Below are 11,149 nucleotides of genomic sequence, written 5' to 3'. Positions count from 1 at the left end.
AGCAGCGGTGTCTTCTGTGGCCTACGTCCATGGAAACTTCCTCTGTGCAAGACTCACTCGATGGTGGACCATGACACCTTCGTCCCTGCCTGGTCTAGTGTTTACAGTAGTGTTTAGAGTCTTAATTGTTGTGCAGGCGTTCTATCGGACCTTTTGGCATAATTTTCTGGCAAATTTTGGGGACATTTTACGCTTCTTACAACGCCCGCTGAGGTTTTTAATAATGTTGCACCTCTTGTGCTTGTTAATTATGCTCTGGAAGGTCGCCACAGGGACATCATACTGCTCTAAAATGGCCTTGTAAATTTTTCTTTCACTCTGGTCATTCACAAAGCGCAGATGCTGTTCTTGCAACGAGACGACTTTTAAACTATTTATTATCTTCTTGAAAGATGCTATTTCATATTTAGTTTAACATTTGGTCATCAGAAGAGTTATTTATTCTAAATATAAATATATAATTTTAGAAAATGATTTTTTTTGTTTTCGATCAATAAAATACCCATGAAATCAACAGTTTCTTGATTTGTGTATTGAAGTCATTCTTTCACTTGTTGGTACATATAATTCATAAGCAAACTTGACAAAAAAACATTAATTTCATCACAAAAATGAAGAATCACATATATTAACAGGGGGTTGAATAATTTTGAGGACAAATGTATATATGAAGTATATTATTATAAATTTAGATTTTCTCCTTTTCAAGAATTTGTTTAATATTGTTTTCATGCTGACGTGCAAAATATTTAAAAAGTAATATTTTTTTCAATTTTGAAGCTGAAATTATTTCCATAATCGATTTATATATGTACTAGGGCCTATATATATATATTAAATAAAAATATTAAATAATATTTACTAAATTTTTATTGTACATTAATTCCGGATTGATGAATTTCTATGAGGGATTTTAGAATAAGAATGAACTGGGAATAAAATAAATAAATGTATTTTCAAACATTTAAGATATTTTTTATTCATATCCTTAAGTATTTTGCCATGGGGAAGATCATTTTTCTTAGATATACATGATATTAAATTTATTCAGTTTTATATATATATATAAATAATGGGTGCTTTCCAATATAGTATCCCAATAAACAATTCAATCCTCACTACTAGCACATAACTATCAAAATTAGGCTGAGCTTTTTAAATGTAGTTTATTTATATCTTTGTTCATACTAGTGAAAAAATGCTGAGCAAAAACCACAAAAAGTATGCTTACAATTGAATACCGAATATTGAAAGAAAAGTGGTATAAATAAGAAAGCTTTTCTTGTAAGACCTTCTCTGGGTGATACGTTTTAATGTCAAGGATATCATACGAGTTTTATGGACTTTTGTAAGAATATTGATAGAACTATTAGTGCAAATATGACTTTATTTTCATATTAAAATACAGTCGGATATAACTATCTGAAAGCTATGAAGAATAACTTGGCATGTAAAGTCCATCAAAACTGGCTCAATATATACCTGAAGTCTATTGAAGATAACCAGTTTTCTTACAAACCTACTAACTGTGACAATGAAAATATCATATTTGGAATTTGATAATCAGGGCAATAAATGAATTTATGAATTTTTGTATGCCCTGGCTATAAAAAGATTATTATTTTAGAAATTAAAGAGAAAATTAGTTATTAGAATGGCTTTGAAACATTTTGAAGTTTGAATTCCTTATTAAAACATAAGAGAATAAATTTAAGGGGCTTATAGGAGCTGTTATAAGTCTAAAGGCTCAATGTAAAGACAAACATGGAAGTTCAATGATCTATGATAGAATTCTCCACATTAGGATGTTACACTCAATGATACAGGAGGTGTCATCAAGGAATTTGAAAATATATTTGTACCTACTAGCGAATGTTGTTTCTAAGAGTGGAGACTTAAAGGTGTCACAAACAGAATTTTTATAATGAAGACTAGTTTAAAATATTAAATATCTTGTTTTATTACATGAAAGTTTTGAAACTGAGAATAACTTATACAGGTCAAAATATTATATACGCAAAAATTTTACAAGACAGGACAGAGAAACACACTTAATAAACTGATATGTAAAATTGTATGATCATATCTAAATGATCAAAAATAAAAGTTCAGAGGCAGCAACTGGGATTAATTCTGAGGGAAATGATGAAATAATTTGGGATAACAGGGTTAAAGAAGATAATTATGCAGTAGTCATTTGGTAGAAATAACTGAGAACAATATTGGAGATGTGCATATCTTAATAGAAAAAAAACAATGAATTAAAAGCGGTAATCTCATCTTAAGATCTCATTTTAAAAATACATGTAATAAATTAATTGTACGAAAGGAAAGTGTGAGTTATATAAGCTGTTTCTCTGATTCAAGAGGGGTTGATTCTTCACAAATATATTTTCAAGATCCGTCTTCAAAATGGAGCAAGTAGCTTGCGGAAATATCATCAAAACTAAAAAAGTTCAAAAACGTTTCAACTATTAATAAATAACAAATATCCTTAACAACTACGCCTAGATCGCTCCCCAAAAGATCAATATCTGTATCTGGCTTATCTCTTGAAAATAAAAAAAACACCCTTAACAGTTCATAGGAGCTAATTTTATAATTTAATTCATTACTATTTTTTTTTTACAATAAGGCATAATAAAAAACTTTATCTTCAGGCAAGTAAATGACAATGAATTAATACCTATGTAAAGCATATTTAGATGACATAAAAAGGAATATGGGAATGAAAAGAATATTTTCATTGAACACCTGATGAAACAAAAGTGTTGGTTACTTCTTCTACTGCACGTTAACAACTTTGTGTGCGGTATAGTATTTTGAGAAGTCAAAGCGGTGAAGATACTAAAATAAACTGTTGACTTTAAGGAATGACTACTGTGATAAAAGGTCAAGTGATTTTGTTTCAATCCTGGATATTAATCATTGAAGTAGCATTCAGGTTAGGTGAACAGTATGGCAGTACACTGAAATCTCACAAATCACTTCCATCTCTTATATCTCTTATTTTTGATATCCTGAATTGTCTATCTTCTTGCTAAGAGCTTAATAGTAAATATAGTAGAACATGGTCAGAGTGAGCATGCCACACATCTTTCTCCACAAATTTCATGCCAATACTTTTTACTTTTTTTGAAAGTGTATTTTTTATTTCCTTTTTGTTCTGAATTAATTGTATGGTATGTAATGTATGCGATGGAACTGTTAAAGTATTTAAATCAACTTTAATTTTGTACCAGATTTTGAAGTCAAAATTTACAATGACCTCAACTATACGGCACAACTTTTTTGATTTATCTCCAGCCAACCAATGCTTTGAGATGTAAAGTTCTACGAAACGGCTTGCCGATATGAGCCATGTTGAATGTGAAACAGTGACAATTTTAATTTAAAAAAATTATTCATCTGGAATAACTAAAATAATTATTTTTTTAATACGAAAAGTAGATAATTGATCATTAGACAAAACATCAACGACACTTTCAGACATTTCACAGAGTGGGAAACTTGTGCTTATTTTTTGAATTTATAATTATACTCAAAGTCAATGTTACCACAAATAATTTACCCTATTTTTAATAAATAAATGCATGAAATGGTTGAAATATATTATTCATATCTATAATTTTCAAGAAACAACATCCAAATTTCCTGTTTTTCACATTTTACAGATTTTCAAAACAAAACGCGTGCATGAAAGACCATTTTTTTTTGGACGTTTGAGTATTATTTTCTTATTTAGAGGAATAAAATCCAGAATAAAAAATATACGACGATACCAAATTCCCAACTTTTGTCATTACGATACAATCTATATATTAATATTGTCTTCCTGTTTTTCGGGAGACCAGGATTTTCGAGGAAATTTATATTTTTATGAAAAAAATTTAAGTGTCTAATTGATACATCAAGAATGTGAAATATTTGTGATATAAAAAATATTCTGTATTGGAATATTTATCTTACCTAAACCCAATAATATTGGACGACAATTACCAAAAATAAAACTAGCATCCACAACAGAACAATTTTAAGCTCGTAATGTAATTTAATGACAGTTATAGTCACATAAATATGATAATTATTAGAATCAAATGAATAAGTAATTCATAGATATGAGCATTAGTTTGTTTTGTGACTATTAAATGTATATAAAATTAATGCATTCAATTAATAACATTCCACATTACAGGGTTAAATCTCTTCTCAGTGAGTTGGTTTTTCAAATTTGCTTCAGTTCTTTCTATCAGTTATTGAACATTGTGTATTATTATAACTAATAAGTAGCTTATATAATGAAACAGATGAATTAAGGAGCAATGGCTGGCGTGCCCAATCACTTGATCAAATTTCGCAAACCGAACGTAACAGAACAACATTTATTTGGAGTAAGAGGTAACGGATCTTAAAAGAAGCCTATTTAATTTCCAAGAATAGTTCCATTGATACAGAAAGCCGGGATGGGCGTTTAATAGAAAATGAAGTGTGTAAATACAATACTAGGTCATTGCCCAAATAAAGTCATAATACAAGTGAGAAAAAATTACAACATAATAAAGTTTTTACAAGTTAAATTAGCTACAAGAATACTTATTGTCTACTAGAAGTGCTGAGGGTGTCGTAATTTTTCTGTACCTAATTACGTAACCTCCGTTAGTTAAAAAAGGGAATTCTGTGACTTGAAGAAAAAATTGCATACGTCAAAAGAGAAAATAATAATTTAACGTAACCTGTTTTCAAATGCGACACCTTGCGTAGAAAATGTTTTCACGTACCCAAAATTTTTCTAATTATATGGCCACAGAGATTTTCTTAAACTAAGAATGTGTTTTGTCGCTTTCTTTACAATTTTGTGTCGGTCCTTATTTAAGAATGAAGAAAAAAGTCCTTTCTGGTGCAATCTCGGTCTGAAACATTCAGCCCTACATATCAGTTTTAAAAACTTATAAATTTTCATCCTTGATAACGGTAATCAAGTATTTTTTATTTGAAAAAAAATATATATATTTATAACAATCCTAAGGACCTGTCCTAAGACTGGATTCAGCCGAATAAATGAGAACTTATTCAATTCGAGCTCTGCTATTTACTTGCGTATAGCCTAAAGCTTAAAACAAAAGTCTTGAAACGCCCGTTGAGTTTGAGGAGAAACATGATCGAGTGGTATATTTTTTCCACGTAAAATGTCACTTTTTATCACAGCACAAATGACGTCATTTAATCGTTTTATGTCATTTTCCCGTATGTCGTATACAACTTTTTTACGCTTCACCGAATTTAATTTGTCAATTCAGTTAATTAATTATTTTATAAAAGCTGCACAGTTAGATATTGAGAAATATATGGTAATGAAAGGTTTGCCGATATATTTATTTATTAATTGAAATTGCATAGTAATCCTTCAAAGTACTCATATGTTATGGTTTTAATAAAAAAAAATGATGAATAGTCGTATTGGCCTTTTTTCATATAACTATGTATATAGTAGGTAAGTAAACATTTAGAATAAATGAGGGTAATCAATCATTGCCTTATAAGTAATAACATAATGTATTTATGGGTGGTTAAAAACTATCATATAGATGTTGTATCAAAAAAAAAAAAATGATGATATTTCTATTATTATTTATGTTTTTAAGAATAAATAAATCAAATGTTTATTATTGATTGTTCGATGAATTACGGACAAGTAAAAATAACATTCTCAATAATGTAAACATATTTACTAGCTTCTACTAATATAATTATAAGAAAAAAGACATTTTTAATTTTTTCAAGAACAAACATCATAAAATAAGATTATGTATATAAATGAGTATTGCTTGAAGCCAATCGGCATTCATTTTTTATACGATATACATTAGGGTGGTCCTTAAAAATCTTTTTCTTATTACTTTTACATGTCTCATGCTTCCATTTGTTTGCATTCAAACTTTCCGTAGCAAAATATTTTTAACTTTAATTAATACTTAATGGTACCCTTCCTTCTTAATATTTTGCCATATATTGAAAAATTAGTCAAAAAGTGGATGGTTCCAATTTTTCTGATAACTTAAAGTAACAAAACTAACGTGTATGTAACCATAAATAAAATTTATGTCAATACCCCTACTGATTTAATAGTTGATGAAGTTTAATTATTCAATCCTTTTTAACATGATCAATTAGATTATTTAATATATATTGTAATAGAAAGTACTTTATCTAAAACACAAGTTATACTTTGATGTTTTATTCTTTCTTCAGTAGAGGTACAATTTAATTTATTCCACGTGTCGTTTGTTCTTAGTAATAAAAACACAAAATTTCAGTCAAAAGTAGAACCAATTGAGAGGTTGAAAGAAAGAAAATAAATAAATATATTTTTCAAGTACAGAATTAGAGTCGTCCTGATATACATATATATATAAATAACTAATGGATGTGAAGCCTCTTAAACTCTTTGATCATTCATAATATTTGTTTCTAGCATAGTATTATATGCAATAATTTATGCATTTCATTATCTAATAATGATAAATATTTTTTATAAGAAAATTTCATTTATTCTAGTTGAACAAGAAAAAAAAATTATCTTTCATCATTTAAGCCAAAGAAATGTTGGAAATAATTTAATTTTAATAAATAGGTATATATATTTAAAGGCTTAAAACTTTTTTTATATTTCCAATAGTAGAAATTGGTGATACTTATGTTAAACTAAATAAGAACGAAATAGGGAACCAGACATATAAATTCATTAATATGACTTTTCGTGTTTTAAAATCAGTCCAAGACAAATTGTTTTTTTCCAATTCGGTTTTATATGATTTGTCTAGACACATTTGGACCGATATTTCGATCCAGACTGTGATTTTATACTGTACACCTAAATTTAAATGTGTACAAGTCGTTGACCGATTTTTACTGCCTCACTATATAGACAATATTTTTTCGGTATCCATCTATCGACCTATTTTCTCCGCTATTTACCTGATTTATGAGTTGCACAAATTTGATTTATACAAGATATTCCACTTAAAAAGACGTTATTATGACAAGGTTTACCATTTTAAAATACATATGTCGTTATCTACAATTCATTTAGAGAATATTTTTGTAACGAATTATAGATAAAACTGATTCAAAACCATTATTTTTTTTGAGACCAATCGAAACCGAACTTATTTAAGGGACCGACTAAGTTCGGTCCACTAAAATCATAATGGTTCTTGACCGTTCAAAGCATTTCAGAGCTCAACCCAACATTTTATATGTCCTGTATATTATATTTAAATTCAATAAATATAAATAAACCATTCCAAATTTATATAAATAAAAAAATTATTTTTGTGTAACATTTACAAATATAAAGTTACTAAAATTTGAGTCACAGCTAATTTTTTTATAAAGTTTATTAAGAAAACTAACTGAAATATGAAACTTTTGATTGAAGTATCAATCTATTGCTCTAAAATTTTGGATTTACAACTGTTCAAAATTGGAATAGTTTGTAACCGAACATATAAAGAGAAGAAATAGTTTAATTAAATTTCTAGTTTATTTTAAGCTATTTATATTGGTTTCGATTTGGGCTTTCAAACAAAGTCTATCAATTTATCAGTTACTCCAAAGAGCTCTTAAGAATAATTTGCTGATAGAAATTAAGGATAATTCGTCAAAAAATACAAATGTAATCTATACTCAATTTTCATAAAAATCATTCTAGCTTGCTTCTGTATTGATGGGCCACAAATGAGTTTATAAAATTATTTTAAGATACTTTCTTGGTAAATATTAGTATTTACATTTATAATCAGAAGTTAGTAGAAACATTGCCAACATTCAAATTGACATACCAGCTGAAGTATCTTTAAACTATGATATGAAACTGATGACAAAAGTAGTTTTGTTTTGAACCATGCGAAATAAACATGTTTCTTTTACAAGCTAAATAATATGCAAAATATGTAAAAATTGTGCCAACTTGCCCCGCTCTTAGCCTTATTGAGATGTAAATTATCTGTTCTTGTTAAAATTGTTTTATGGGCATGAATTTTATAAAATTCACTATAACTACATGTAAGCTATGTTAAAATTTATTGGCTTAGCTAACTACATATTCAATTCTATATAGAATAAATAAATTTATCTTATTCTATGTAATGATCCTTGAAAAATAAATTTATTTTTATCGTAAACTACGAAAACCAGATAATTAGATAGAAAATTTTATAAAAACAGCAGGATATCAATTAATCTAATTTTTTTTTATCTCGTATATTTTACAATATTATTCTTTTTTTAATGTGTCAACTTCAGATGAAATTTTCTACGATTAATGAAGATGACATTCTTTGATAATAAGTTATCAAAGATCGTGTGATTTCATTTTAACTTATATATATATAAGTAAGTTTTTTAGGGGAAGAAGGGGTATATGTACTTTAAATAAAAAAATAGCTCGATTAGGGCTGTGAAAATTTCTTAAAGTTAATTTATCTAATCGATAATACTAAAAAGTTATTTATCATATAAATCTTATGATATTTTAATCTACTATAACAGTATGTTTAAAAATTCATCATCTGGAAAATTCTACTTATATATTTATCAAAAAATATTGTTTAGTCTTTTTTTTTAAATTTCAAACTCAAATTGGATGTTTTTAAACAATTCAGTAATACCATTTAAATACAATTTGTGAAAAACTAATTCATAGTATAATCTCTAAATATATTCAAAAAACAGCAAACACATATAGCTATATTATGTGAAGTTTTAACGGGTCTAAGTGAAGCCAACGATGACCAATTTATCTTCATGAAAAAATATTGTAATTTTTCCCGGTCTCCCTACCGATAAAAGTGTCATCAATCAAATTTGAATAATATGATCATTCAGTTTTATTTATTCAAAGTTACCAACCAAAATAAATTTACTTAAAATAATATTGAAATAGAAATTTCAAACTGTTTGGGAAAAACACATCTCTGCCTTGACATTGAAAATATTATTTAGATCATAGTGAATAATTTTAAAAATGTTTAAATTTTTGTTATTAGTCCCTAGAAATTAATAAATAAACCTTTGCTTTGATTTTATACTTAAATGGTTGGAAATCTTTAATAATAAGAAATATGTATGTTGAATGGCAAAAAAAATTATTTTTGTCAATAAATCTGATAGCATTTGATGATTTTCGGAACAAAATCTACTATTTATAATAAAAAGAACAAGAGTAATTTCTTAGTATTTTTTATAACACACTATAATGAAAACATTCTGAATAAAAATCTCCAGAATACACATTATTCAAAATGATTACTGCCAGTGTTGGGCCTAACGCGTTACAAAAGCAATGCGTTACTGTAATATATTACATTAGGAAGTAACAGAGTAATATAACTCGCTACTAAATATATTACAGTAATATTATTATAGTCACTGAGTCCGGTAACGCATGTTACAATCCGAACTGTCTCATAGGCGAGGTGTTTTCGAAAAAAATGACACAGGCGCAACAGCCTTAAATAAAAAGGAAAAGAAGAAGGTTTTATATCAACACAAGAAGAAGACGATTATTTTTGAAGATTTCAAGATGACAACAACGAAGGATAATTCAACCTTTTCTAAGTAGTTGTACCCGCACTATTTTCAATTTATTTGAGAAATGGACAAGAACCTCACAGTAAGGTGTAATTTATGTGTTGATGGGAAGCTTGGTAATAAGTAATTTATTACTCTACACAGAAGATAATATTGTAAAGAACTGTATTACTTTCTAATGCAAGTAACTGGTAATATGAAATATATTACATTTTTGAAGTAACTTGCCTAACACTGATGACTGCTAAGATAATATAAACATAAATTATTATTTAACAATTAATTAAATAAATATATTAAACATACAATTAAATATAAGTGTATTAAATAAATAACTATTAAGTAATTAGAGCTGCATTAAAATAATAAAATATCCTATGATCACTGATTACTCCTCTTTTTGTTACTTAAAAACCAAGCCTTCTTCTTCTTCTCTTCTCATCAGGTGAAATAGAGATATCTCAAATTAAGAGTATAATTAATTTAAGAGTGGGATATTTCTACACATTCCAAGGTCCAAATTTCCTTATTTTTTTTTACAAAAACTCGAATTATTTCCCTTAGAATACAAAAAATTCGTCCTATTGAACAATATTTCTTCAATGACGTCATCATAAATCGATCCTGTATACTTTTACATACCCTAATTTAGACTTTAATTGGGTCTAGATGAACAATTATGGTATAATATTAGGGAAAATTATATCGTCTAGAAGTCGCTTTATAATTTGAGAGGTTTTTCAAGGGATGTGGGACTGTACCAATTTTAAGTCCCATGTTACGGACAAAAAATCTTAGCAATAAGAAAATAAAACATTTTTCCATTTGGTGATTGATTTTCACATTTTCCTTTTGACAAAACATGGTTTGTGTGTTTATTATATTATTGATTTATGTATTTGCTGTAACCACAATAAATCAATTATAATCGACTATTTCCATTATGTAATTAACGTATGTTTATTTAATTTGGGTTTTATTGCTATACTTATGTACACGTTTATATACATATGTCGCTATCTTTCTTTATTTTTTGTTTGATGGTTGCCTAGCTCAGAGAGTATCAAGGGAAGTATTATAGTCCCAAAAGAATACTGTAACTACAAGGCTTTGCCAGAGTGTTTGATTTGTACAACATAATCGTGAATCATCTTATCAAAGACAATTTTGGACTTAATGTATATAAAAGGACTCCACAATAGCATCTGAAGAGCATGGATGGTAAAAGAAAGCTTGCCCGATTTCTTGTTCTTTTGCAGCGTTTGTAAGGTATGTTTTCAAGAGTATAATTAATCTACAAGCAACAATACAAGTATATTATCATGGATGCTTGTGTCAAAATGGAGAAGAACTTCATTAAAAATGGCTGCAAAAAGTTCAGGTTACAGCTGGTATTCCTGATTGACTATGATAATTGGTTTATTGGATATTTATAATGGTTTCTGTTTAATTTATTGTTTCAAAGGGTGTTTCCCCCGTTATTGATATTTTTCAGACAAAGATACATATTTAAAAACACTTTATGTGTTTCACCTTAAACAGACACAACTGTGTATCC

The sequence above is a fragment of the Lepeophtheirus salmonis genome, chromosome 5 (genome assembly GCF_016086655.4).
Source record: "Lepeophtheirus salmonis chromosome 5, UVic_Lsal_1.4, whole genome shotgun sequence".
In the NCBI taxonomy this organism is placed as follows: Eukaryota; Metazoa; Arthropoda; class Copepoda; order Siphonostomatoida; family Caligidae; genus Lepeophtheirus; species Lepeophtheirus salmonis.
Note: the sequence above shows the minus strand (reverse complement) of the source record.